At 41.4% G+C, this 12,564-nt stretch overlaps 1 protein-coding gene across 1 annotated transcript in view; it reads right to left on the bottom strand.

Moving 5' to 3' along the window:
• CNGB3 (cyclic nucleotide gated channel subunit beta 3) overlaps positions 1-12,564 on the bottom strand; it is a 116,896-nt gene that overhangs the window by 61,971 nt on the left and 42,361 nt on the right. The window lies entirely within an intron of this gene.

The following is a 12,564-nucleotide window of genomic DNA, read 5'->3' as shown; positions in this document are numbered from 1 at the left end:
GGCACCTGACAGAGCTAACGATAGGATGGGTGTGAGGACATAGACCTGGTGGACTCCAACTTGCTCAGGCTGCTTGTGACACTCTATGTAGCTGCTGATGCCCACTATGTAGACCGATGCTTCTGGAGCAGGGCCACAAGCACAGACTGGTGAGGCCACATCATCCTGCAGATGTGGATCCAGTACTTTCACATGAAGAAAGATTCATTGCTGGAGCTTTCTAAGCAGCTTGCCCCAACCCTTCTGGGTACAAAACGTGCATGAGAGCACCCATACTGGTTCTGAAGTGGGTTGCTATAACCATCTGGAAGCTGGCTATCTCAGACTGCTACAAGGCTGTTGCCACCCGCTTTGGTGTTGGGAAGGTGACTTTGAATAAAGTGGTGACAGGTTTCTGAGGCAATCTGGCATGTGGTTTACCCCAACGTGAAAGGAATAAAAGATGGCTTTGAGAGAATGGGGTTTCTCATTGCACTGGGGCCACTGATAGGGCTCATGTGTCCATCGTTTGCCCTCCTCAAGGAGCACATTAAACTGCCAAGGTTACTACTACTCCGTTATTATGCAGGCCCTCATAGGTTACAGCAGCTGATGTATGAACATCATTGTGGGCTGCACTGGTAACAATCATGATGCCAGGTTTTTGACAGTCAGGAATCTACATTCATAGACAGGTTGGGCCACTAGTCCCACCAAATGACATTTTCATAAGTGGAGTTGCTGTCCTCACTGTTATTCTGGTAGACCCCACATACCCCATTTTGCCTTGGCTTATGAAATTATATCGTGGTCTCAGAGGCTCTGGCAAAGAAGGTTTAATTACACTTTCAGCAGGTATAGAGTGGTGGTTGAATGTGCATTTGGCAGACTGACAGGCCAGTGGTGATGTCTACAGACCTGTTTGGATTCCAGTGTCATCTACGCTATCTGGATGACTGTGGCTTGCTGTGCTTTTCACAATCATTGTGAAACCAGAGGTGAGCCATTTCCCCCTGAATGGATCTGTGACTGTGATGGACTGCTGAACCAGTACGCCCAGCTTGAGCTGGATGAATCCAGGCAACAGAAGTCAAGGATACTCTGTGCTCCATTATGGACTTGCATGTGCCCATGGAAGAGGGAGAACAGTACCTTTTATGAATGTATGTGTGTATGGTGGGTTTCATTGCTTGTGGGGGAGGGTTCTATTGCAATGCATTGTACTTATAAATGATATGGCAGCTTATGGGATGGGGGTAGGGGGACTCACAATATGGGTTGATGTAAATAACTCGTTGATGTAGATAGCTGTATTGAGAATTATTTTTTGCATACAGCTTCCCAGTTGTCCCTGATCGTGTGTCACTTTTATTATTTGAAACACACATTAGATGATGTGATATAGTGATGGCAATACCATTTTTTAAAATAAAATAAAACCCTTTATTTTTAAATATTTGTTGGAAAGGTACAATATTAACCATTGCCAGACAGGCCAGCTGCCGTTAGCACACTAATGACACCAAAACCTTAAAAAAAAATCCCCCAGAACAAAGTGCATTTACAAGTGCAAAAAGTGAAACCATTAACCAGATAGAAACCCCCGACTGTTATGAATCCCCTGGCCCCCATTCCTCTTGTCCTGCCTTCCACGTTTGCCACCCGCTTGGGGCCAGGGAAGGGCAGTGAAGGTGTCCAGAGGGGAAGGGTGCAGCCTGGAGGACTACATGGGGGCACATTTGCCCTGTGCAGCCACTGACAGGGCCTGGTTGCATGGGCCACCCCGTCATAGAGTTGTCCAAGCTGTTCCAGGACTGCTGGACAGGGTATTGCACAGGGGATGCTGGCCATTAGAGATAGCATCCACCCAAACAGTTCCTTCTGCTCAGCTCTATCTCCCTCCCTTAACCACTGTTTCTGTTCCAGGAACTGCAATGCAAGTGTCTGCTCCCACTGTGAAGCCAGCCTGAGCCTTTCCTTTTGCCTTTCAGAATGTTTTTCCTCTTGACGAAAGTCCCTCTGTCTTATGGACTGGACCTGTTTGTTGATCCTGTCCAGAATGTCCATCAGAAATCAACATGGAAATGCTTTCTCTTGGAATGATCCGGGAAGGTTTGGTGTTCCAGGCTTCCACTCCAGTAGAGGTTGATGGGCCTGGAATAGGACAAGACACGATGAATTATTGTCTCAAGTTGCTCAGTGCAGGAGCTCAGAAAAAAAAATCTGGTTTGGAATTTCAAGGACTTAAAATGTTACTTTTTAATACTGAACTACAATATCTTGAGAGAGGGATGCCTCAGACCACAGACTCCCTGGACGCAGCCTGGTTAATAGCAGTGAAAGAGGTGCAGAGAACATTGTAAGTTTAAAAAAAAATCATAACTGCTTTTTTTTCTAAAAATTGCAGACCACAGTGGCTTTGGGGGAGATCAGTGGCTGAGACATGCTACATAAACCTTCTCTGACGTTTCAGGCATTCCACATTTTGGAGGACATAATGGATTTTGTGGTGCCTCATTGACAGAGAGGTGTTATTCCAAGCTGCAAGTGGGAAACCAGCTGTGCATGCCCTTGAAGCATTTAAGCGGATGGTGACCAAACAGCACATTTACAAATGGAGTGTGCCTGTCAGCTACTGAGATGGACCTGAAAAATATGCCCTGCCCCAAAATATGGCTACCTATCTGGAGTTTCTGTTAAGGGAAAGTCTGCAGCTGTCAGCACCCAGGATTGGGTCACAATTCATGAAGGAATCAACAATATTAATAGATTCACAGATACTAAGGTCAGAAGGGACCATTATGATCATCTAGTCTGATCTCCTGCACAACGCAGGCCACAGAATCTCACCCACCCACTCCTGCGAAAAACCTCTCACCTATGTCTGGGCTATTGAAGTCCTCAGATTGTGGTTTAAAGACTTCAGGATGTTGCGCTAATATCCACCTGGCTTAGTGCCTCCCCACAGCTTCCGATACAGCCTGTTATGACTGCATGCAAACACACAGAACTCCACTGCCATCCCTCTTCCCTGTCCCTGGTCTCACCCTCACCATTCCCTGGCATATTTTTGGACTGAATTCAAAACCCCAGTCATATTTGGGATGCATGATGTCATCACCCATGGACTGCATGCACTGCATTTAACAGAAATGAACTACGTTTGAAAAAGGGTTACATTTCCACCTTCTCTCGCCAGCCCCACCACAATTCACTGGTTTCATTTGGCTCATTACACAGTTGAGTTGGTATGGAGTGGTGTATGTACAGGGAAGGCAAAGTAAGGTTCTTGTTTTTAACAAACTGGATGTTGTACCAAAAAATGTGCACCTTTCCAGAAAAAAAAATTCTTCAAAATGCTTCTTTACTGTTTGTGTTTCACAGTCTCCATTCTGAATTACACATGGTGGGGGTGAAGGGACACCAAAGCATTGGCATGCCATCCAGATACATGCTGCTACCCAGCGTTTGTAATAACTTTTGCATTGGTTCATAGAATGCATTTCTATGCTAAAAAACACAAAAATTGGGCCAGAAACTTACCAAGCTCTGGGGTGCTTCTGTCTCCTCCATCTCCCCTGCAAGTTCAGTGCCAGCTTCTTCATTATTTGCTGGTATGCATGGTCATTCCTGGTACTCTTCCTGAAATTAACTGTTTTGCTGGTTAGGCACCAGAGACTAACCAAAATCTGGCTGTGCTCCTATGACCCTTAGGCAGGGAGCTTTGTAAAGGACTACTTCTGGTTGGTGGCCACTGCAAATGCAGAACGTTCTCTGAAAGTGTGTTTACAGCTCAGCAGTCAGAATAAAATTGAAGGGTTAAATGACAAGCAGCTGTGCTAAAACCAGGGGGTTTGATTCTGTTTCCTGGAAGTTGACTGACGATTTATGGGATAAAGAGGACAAAAAACACTGGCCCATGGGATTGTGGAATAGTGAAGACAGATTCCCAGGTTCCAAGTCTGGCATGGCTGCGTGCACACTGCAAAACAATACAGCTTGAACCCTGAGTCCTGGCTGGTCTCAGGCTTGGACCCTCCATTCCTGTAGGGTCTTGCAACCTTGGGTCTGAGCCCAAGTCCAAGAGATTTGTGTGTAGACAGATGTGGGGTTAAGGCTTGAGCCAGGGCTTTCATTGCAGTGTAGACATGTCCCCATTGTTCTTAAAGCCATCATAGCTGACTCTGTGCAAACCCCCAACATCAAGAGTAGGAAAAGAATATTTCAAAGAGTTGGGGTCAGAATATAATATGATCTGGCTCATGTTGCTTCTATAATATCCCCGAGGATATCAAACTCCTTTGAGGGAGGGGAAGTAACGTGGGAGAAGTGAGGGGTTTAGAAGGAAAAAAAATCATATGTGTCACACATTTTGATAAAATATGTGGTTTTAGCAAAATTAGCTGCCATAATGAATCACAGAACACTGTAATTAAGAGCGGAAAGGGCTGAGTGAGGGAAGGTGTTTCCAAGAAGACCACTGCCCGAACGCCCCTTCTTGTGGGAAGGGGGTCCAAATTCTGATGCACTCCGAGAGGGTATTCTCCTCTATTTCTTATTACATTCAGTTTATTTGTGTGAATCCCCTTGCTTTTTGTTCATGGACTACCTTGGAGGGGGAGAGACTTTAAGATGACCTGGCCAAGTCACAGGAAGAGGCAGGGCACTGCAGAAGCAGAGCAGCCGTCAGCAGGAGACACCTAAGGAGAGAATTGCTACGCCATGCCTGGCCACAAGGAGTCACGAACAGTAAGTCAATCCCTTCACAGAGGCGTATATGTTACTGAGAAACTTTGTTCTTAGAAGACGCAAAACTGATCACACTGCCTAAGGAACCGTAAGGTAAGCATGTGAAAACCCTTGAAAAACAAAACCATTTGATAAAATGGAGAGATAATGTTAAGAGTATCTGGAGTTTGTATCAATCACCCCTCCAGGTTAAGTCTGCTATGTTTTCTGTTTCCTAGAAACCCTAGAACAAAAATCCAGAGTGAACTGAACATTTATTGTGTATTTTGTAATCTTGCCATAATTTCCTCCATCACGTATCCCTGGATTTGCCTGTCCATCTGCAGTGAAATTAAATGATTTTCTTGTTTTAGCCAGTGTATCATGATGGATCTTCTGACTTCTGCACAAAGGATTTTAAACAGATTTCCTCCTTGTTTTTACATTCTTTTGGTGTGTCTGCAAGTTTATAATAAATGGGCCTTATCTCAAATTGTATGTCAAAGGTCCCTCCAGTCTGCTTATGAGTCATAGGCCAGAATGAGTGTATTTTAGGTCACTGCCAATAAACCTATGTGTGATTTTTCTCACTAGTTCACAATCTTTCCAACAGGAATCTAGGTTTCCTTTGGTGTTTGTGTGGGGTTTCATCATGGGTGTATACCTTAGTGGAACCTTGTCACTCTTTGGCAAAGGTTTTCTCTCCCAGATGGAGATGATGCTATTGTGTATCTGTTTTCTGTTATATATTCCATACTTGTTGAGTGATTGATTTTTTCCCTTCAGTCCCACTTTCCATTTCATTTTTATTGCCTCCTCTACTCTACTGTCATCTCCTAATAAAATGGCATATGTTAAATTTGCTGTGGTTAGTACATAAGGAAGAGGCTGCTTGTGGAGAGCCGTCAATCTGGAGAGCGTGCATGACCTGCATGGGGCTACGCTTTAAAATCAACTTGTAAAATCAAGCTAGTGCAAATTGCAGTGTCTCTCTCTTATTTAGTAATTTCTTGCCACGAATATATGACACTGGGGCTTTTTTAGTTCAGACTGGCTGCCTGTTGGTTTCGGGATGGAGTTTAAAGTGTTGGTCTTGATCTAAAATATTTTAAGTCGTTTGGCTTCTGCCTGTTTGAGAGACTCCATGGGATCTGTGCACTGATGACTGGAGTTTGTGGTTGAGGTGCTTTTCCCTTCCTCCTAACTTACAGACTTTGGAGAGGCTGCTGGGTTTATTTTTGCTTCTACAGTACTCCTATGACAGGTTTCAGAGTAGCAGCCGTGTTAGTCTGTATCCACAAAAAGAACAGGAGTACTTGTGGCACCTTAGAGACTAACAAATTTATCTGAGCATAAGCTTTCATGAGCTACAGCTCACTTCATCGGATGCATCCAGTGGAAAATACAGTAGGACGATTTTTATACACAGAGAACATGAAACAATGAGTGTTACCATGCACACTATAATGAGAGTGATCAGTTAAGGTGAGCTATTACCAGCAGGAGAGAAAAACTCCTATGGTTGCCCTTTTAATATATGGCAAAACTCCCTATTGGCCTAGATAGGCTCTTTAAAAATATGGATTACATAAATATACACAAATAAATAAACAGGAATCGAACTCACACATAACAGCTAGCAGGAACAATAGACCATGTTCGATATCAGAGCCTCATGCTAAGCTCAATCTCCTCTTTGAAAGAACTATATCCAATAATATTAACTTAATTGTCAGACACTACAGTAGTAATATTTTCTGATTTGGATTTGCTACCTCCTCAGCATTTTAGGGCTATTTGGCTAGCGTATTTTAAATGTGGTCTATTGAAAAGCTAATCCCTCATTCTGAGATCACCAGAACGTTAATTTTTATATAACTGTAATTGCAAATTCTATTAATTTTCAAGTTTGGTCGTTCCTTGAATCGTTGTTAAGTGTGAAAGCTCTTTGGTATCTTGAGGGGAAAAAATTGTCTCCATAAGCGATGTTGAATAGACCTGCAAGACTCAACAGGCAGGAGGTTCAGTGCAGAGCAGTTCTGAACCTCCAGCATGTCCTCTGTTGAGCCTCCCTGCACCTCAGTGCTAGTCTCTTCACTATGAAAGCAGCCACAGAGGAGCCTCTGCTGCTGCTCTCCTGGCCTGTGTGGAAAGATTGCTTGCTCTCAGGCTGAGTGCTGAGCTCTAGGATTTGCCTCTAAACAGATGCACCTATTCTTTAAGTAGTTATCCCTGACCTTTGTGCAACATTATGTACTCATCTACATGGTTGTATCTACATAGAATGGTTATGCTTGACACTTTGCATTGGTGTAAATGACTACACCAGGAGCAAGAGTGGAAAATCAGGCCCACATTTATGTATTGTATACAGATTTCTTGTTATTTCCTCGTCTATACAATTGTCTGCCTGTGTTTTTCCTTATCTTACCTTTATCTGTCTGGTGAGTCGGATTATAATCACTCTTAAGTGTTTTAATACTTCCTGTCATTATAGAAAATATGTAGACACCTGCTGTATAGTTGGAAAAAAGGTCTAGGGTGAATGAAGTAGAGAAATAATGTCCTGATTGTGTTTATGTATTTAATATCTGTGAAGTAGTCTGCCTCAGGCATTTGTTTTTATTAAAATCTCTGACAAAACAGGGATCAGAAAACATATTGCCTATATGTACACTGCGGCCTGAGAAAATCCACACATACCACTGTCTGTAGTAGATATATTGAACCTTGTTTTGGACAGTGCTTTACAATGTATCTGAAAATAAAATTCTGGATCTTGCCATAGGGGTAAACTATACTTTTGAGAAGGACTGCCATCATATTTTATGTTCAAGTATTCAGTCTATGTCATGTGCAAATAATTTGTAGTCTTTTATATATTATGTTGAGCATCTAGTCTAAATAACCAATTTTTAGAAGGACATGACAACACATAGCTGTAAAACTACTCAAAAAACATTTCCACAGTATGCATCCAATGAAGTGAGCTGTAGCTCACGAAAGCTTATGCTCAGATAAATTGGTTAGTCTCTAAGGTGCCACAAGTACTCCTTTTCTTTTTGAGAATACAGACTAACATGGCTGTTACTCTGAAACCTGTCAAAAAACATTATAACATGGTTGAGGAAGCTTTTTTTGTGACTGAGGAATTTATTTCTCAGTATCAGTGGAATAGCAATAGAGGGGTATATTCATGGGCCCTGTTTGGTTCATTTTGTGCCACAGGAAAGCTGCCAGAACAGGTTAGTTGGGGATTCCCCATATCCATGACTGGGGATCTCGACAGTCGGACATCCCTTTCTTTATCTCTCTTGAGAGTCCAAAGACCTCTTGCTCTCTTGAATGTGCCTGGCAGGTGTCAAAAAGTAATTGTTAGTGGGGAGTCACCACTGAATTGGGATGTTTCTAGTGTGGATCTGCAGGGCTCAGTACTAGGCTGACACTAGTCAACATTTTCATCAGTGATCTGGAAGTAAATATAAAACCACTGCTGATGACATTTGCAGATGGCACAAAGATTGGCAGAGTGGTAAATAAAAATGAGGATAGAGTGGTCATACAGAGTGATCTGGATCATTTGATAACCTGAGCCCATTCACACAAAATGTGTTTTAATACAGCCAAAAGCATCTCTCCTATAAATACATTAGGGATTATGAGGTGCTCAGATATTATGGCAATGGAGGCCATATACGTACCTAAGATAGATAGAGATAGAAAACATATTTGTGGCACATTCAAATTGCCCATTTCCTACTCTGCAATGCTAAGAATGGCCCGAAGCTCTAGAGATAAAGCATAAAATGGTTTAGCTTTTATTACCAAAATCTTAATAGCCTGAGACTTTACAAATGCAAAGGCAAAGTTCCTTCAGAATTTCCAAAATATATAAACATTTAATTTTCCAGTCTGGGAAACTAATTGGTGACATTTGAGATCCTGTGCCGTTACAGAAGAACCTTAACTCAACTATTCTTCTCATTAGAGCTTTTGAAACATATTTATTGTTCATTTTTCCCCAGTGCCATCATCTCTCCCTCTCCTTTTTGTGGAACAGTATTTGAAATGTAGAAAAGGTGATATCTGGCAATGATAGAAAAGAACAGGGACCTTTTTTGTATAGAACATGCACTCTGAAGTGATGACAGCATTCTCACATTTTCCCTTGATGAGGGATGATAGAATTTTTATTTACATTGTATTCTGAAACTTGTTTCATGCTCCACCAGACACTTTGAATTTAGATTGATGTTACTTTCATTCTACTATCCACTTTCTTAGTGATATAACTTATGTAAACATGATGATTAATAACATAATTAATAGATCGTTTAGTTGCTGTGATTTTGTACATAATGGACACTATAAAAGCAACTCATGGGCACAATAAGTTTCACAAAGGTACCATGCAAACTGAACCATCCATCACAATTTATGGTTACACTTTATTTCAGAACATTTGTACAAGTAATACAAAGAGATGCTATTGTCAGCATTAATCAAGTGATCTTGAAATAAAGTGCACAGATAATTATCTTCCAGCACTGTTTGTGTTTTCTTCATCAAGTGAGACAGCTAGGGAGCTGACAGATGTGAAGTAAGGCATTGCCTACATGGAGTTATCCAGTGCCATTGAACTAAAAATCAGCTTCTATAATGGTCAAACTCCTAACTAACCATCTGAGTTGCATGAAATTCCTTCTGTTACATTCAAAGATTTGCCACAGCAGTTTCTTTGAGAATCCTCTTAATCATTTAATCACAACAGGCTGTGAATCCTCTAATCTTCTTTAGAAAACTCTCTAAGGGGAAATCAAGCTCAATACTGAGCGCACAGAACTCAGGCTCAGGTACCAGACTAAAATGTGAATAAGATTTTATTTTAATTACTAATTTTGCAGCATGAACCATGTGAGAAAAAGTCAAAAGTACATATAAAGTATCAATTAACTATTTTTTTTAAAAAAAAAACTTAATTAATATCAATGCAAAGAAGTTTAATTGCATTGAATATTTACTCTGGTCTCATTTTAATAAAGACTTAATCATTTAAAAAACTAATTACCAAAGAACAAGTACACCATTTTATAAGAAGCAGCAAGTTACAGGATTATCTCACTTAACTTATTCATACATCTGGTACTGTTGTGTCATGGGGGCTTTCCTATTTGTGAGTGATTAAGTCTGCTCTATCTGGGGAATCTTCAACTTACCTCAGGAATTATTAAAGAACTTGGCCTGTTACACTGAAACGCTTATACTCATAACCATTTACTTATACACATAGTAATTTATGAGTACAGAATTTCCAGGAAATAGTATTCCCACCAGATTATAGTCAGAATGTATGGTTCAGAGCTGTATAGAGTTGACTAGTATAGGAAGACTAATTCTTCTTTAGAACGTACATGTATCGTTTTCTATTAACGTTCAGTTTGTGAAAGATGTTCTTCACGAGACATCTCATCACTGATGACACTACTGCCATGCAGGCTTCACGTTCTTTCTCGATGCTGCCCATGCTATCGATAACAGAGCTGAGGTAGGTGAAATCACAGATAATCTCGAGGGCGTGATCACCCACTCAGGTGCTAGAAGCCAAATTGTCAACCAGAAGAATTTTGTTTTTACCCCAATAAATTTTCAGGATGATTTTTGTTGCTGAGCTTTTGAGGGCTTTAAGTGCTGCAACAAGTTCTTCCATTGAGTTGATAACTAGTGCTATGTTGCTGGCAAAATTGATGTCGGTGAGGTTCTGACCATTAAGGTGTATGCCTAAAATGCATATACTTAGTGACAAGCATGTAGTCTATGATGGAACTGAAGAGCTCTGGGGTGGCACCACATTCTTGTTGAACACCTGACCTATTTCAGAAGAAGGTATTTTTTTTCCATTTACAAGAACGCGGCTTGAGAATCATCATATAAGAGATGGAACACTCTACAGAGCTTGTCAAGGAGGCCTGCAAGTTTCAAGATCAACCAAAGAGATTCACTGGCAACAGAGTCAAATGCGGCCTTGATATCCATGAATGCAAGGTGAATGGGGTGCTTGAATTCTCATTGTGGTCTTCTCTTGCTCCTTAAGATGTCAGTGGCATGGGCCAACAAGACAGAAGCCAAAACTTTCCCTGGGATAGATAAACAAGTAATGCTGCGAGAGTTACAACAGTCTTGTTTGCTGCCTTTATGTTTCCAAAGTGGTAAAATAATGTCTTTTTGCCAGTTGGACAGAACCAACTCTGTTCTCCAGATGATATTGAACAGTGTCTGCAGCCACAAAAGAATAGCTGGTCCAGTGCTAATAGCTGGTCCAGTGCTTTTTAACATTTTCACAGATTCCTGCTGCCTTATTTCTCTTAAGCACCTTTACATCTCTGTAGACGTTGTCAATAGTAAATTTGCCAGGATCATTTGTGCAGAATGTGTCAACTCAGCAGCGGCCTTAATGTCAGGGTCCAAAGAAATTGGGAGTGGTGGGGGTGGTTTAGCATCTGGCTGAAATGTTCACTCCAGCATGCCATGCCCTCTGTTTCTATATTGATTAGCTGACCAGTAATTGAGTAGACCACCCAGAGTGAATGACATCAAGAACACCTTTCATATACCAAACACCCTGATAACTAAAGGGATGAAGCTGAGGATATATAATGCTTTGGTGGTCAGTGTTCTGACCTATGGGACTGAAACATGACCCCTCACTGTCAAGATAGAAAAAAAGTTGGACATCATTCAGATAAAACATCTCCGAATGATCAAAAATGTCAAATGGTACGTATTTAAGTTGAAGGCAGAGATCTGCCTTCTGACTAAACAGGTCTCACTCTCTTAAATGGTTGCCCAGTGCTCTCTAAGGTGGTATAGTTCTCTGCTCCTAATGCCTACCAACTTCCCTGCGAGAATCATCTTTGACTTTGACCAACTGAAAGCAGGATGGAAAAGACCCCTCAGAAGACCTAAAACATGATGGTTGGAGACTGTCAACAGACACTTGTCCCTCACATGCATTCTATCCCATAACATGTCAGATTTGGTTAAGGGCACAACATCTTGGAGCAACATAATGTGTTTGGTGGCCTCTACGCTGTCCAACCAACAGCATGAGAACTAACCATTTTCTGTTAATGTCAATTGAATGACGAATTGAAACAGAAATTTCCCATACTGAGGTTTTAAAAACTGAAACATTTAACATAATAAAATTTCCCAAGTATAAATGAATACTTTCTCAATGAAAGACACTGCCATTTTTAATCTGATTTGGATGTGGATGGTACCATTGGAAAGCCAATAACCCGTACATGTACAACAATATTGAGGGGATTTTTTTAACAGGATGAAATAAAAACTATCACAGATTTGTTTAGGGTTACTTGCCTCTGATCTCAGAATCTTGCCACTCCCACACTGGGTAGAGCAGAGGATATGGAGAGTGGGATGTCACCTTCGACGTTAAAATCCCATTGGGAAGGAGAGAGGAAAAGAGAGACAGGAAGTTCTGGCTACTTTTTTTTCATGCCAAACTCTCATTGGGGAGGCAAGAAGGGGTAGAAAAGGAAAAGTCCAGAAAAGAGAGAGATGATTGACTGATTCACCTCTGATGTTACAATTCTACTAGGGAAGATGTTAGACAATTCTGCCACCCAAAAATGAGCCGTCCTACAGCAATGACAAGGGGGAGAAAGTATGTGGGAGAGGAGAAGCTTCCTTGAGCTCATGATCCCACTACTCAACATAAACTTTCATAGACTGGGGTGGAGGAGCAGAGAACAAAAGATGAGAAAGACCAGAAAAGTAGTGGGGGAATAGAAGTAAGGTACTCTGCAGAATGTATTACTGGTTTGACACTTAGGA

This window comes from Caretta caretta, chromosome 2 (assembly GCF_965140235.1).
Source record: "Caretta caretta isolate rCarCar2 chromosome 2, rCarCar1.hap1, whole genome shotgun sequence".
Classification (NCBI taxonomy): Eukaryota; Metazoa; Chordata; order Testudines; family Cheloniidae; genus Caretta; species Caretta caretta.
The sequence above is the reverse complement of the archived record's forward strand: the minus strand, read 5'-3'. Positions and strand labels throughout refer to the sequence as shown.